Here is a 687-nt window from a genome sequence, read left to right as displayed (position 1 = left end):
CCCGCCCTCCATGACACCGGCAGGACCCGGCCTGACCCAGCTGACCGGAGGTCCTGCGGGGCCGGGCAGGTCGGGTGTGCCCACCGGCCCAGGGGCAGCGGAGACGGGCAGCTGGGAGGGTGGACCCTCTGGGGACGGCTCCTCAGGCCCCGGCGCCTCGGGACAGTGGGGTGGGGAAAGGCGCCTTTCTGCCCGGAGCCCCTGGAGAAGGCCCCGGGGCCACCCGGCTCTGCCCTACAGGCGCCCAGGACACCAGCTGGTCCGAGCCGGGCCCTCTGGCCTCCGTCCTGTCTGCCCCTGGCCACAGGGCAACGAGACCCTCATTCTGCTGGAGGGCCCCCCCACCCCCCACAGGGCCGGGCACCCCCCACAGGGCCGGGCACCCCCCAGGGTGGGGCAGCCTGGGGCTGACTCCTGCCAGATGCCGTCCTCACAGACCCCCCAGGGCCCCAGGGAGGGGGCCCCGGGGCTCCTCCCGCCTCGGCCAACAGACACCCCGAACCCTCACCACCCTCGCCCGACGCGGGGGGCACCCTGCCAGCTGTGGCTAGACTCCCGTGACCCGGGCCGCTGTCCTGCGACGAGGGGGGCTCCGGCTGGACCCCAGGGCCCCCCTGGGTGGCCTGGCCCGGCGGGGCGTCCGCAGAACCCCAGGGCGCATCCTTCTGGCCAGAGCGCCCGCAGGCT

General features: G+C 76.1%; 1 protein-coding gene across 1 annotated transcript in view; it reads right to left on the bottom strand.

Moving 5' to 3' along the window:
• MEGF6 (multiple EGF-like-domains 6) overlaps window positions 1-687 on the bottom strand; it is a 45,087-nt gene that overhangs the window by 18,722 nt on the left and 25,678 nt on the right. The window lies entirely within an intron of this gene.

Source organism: Condylura cristata, unplaced genomic scaffold (assembly GCF_000260355.1).
Source record: "Condylura cristata isolate star-nosed mole 26May11 unplaced genomic scaffold, ConCri1.0 scaffold00058, whole genome shotgun sequence".
Lineage (NCBI taxonomy): Eukaryota > Metazoa > Chordata > Mammalia > Eulipotyphla > Talpidae > Condylura > Condylura cristata.
This window is presented reverse-complemented; position numbering and strand designations above follow the sequence as displayed.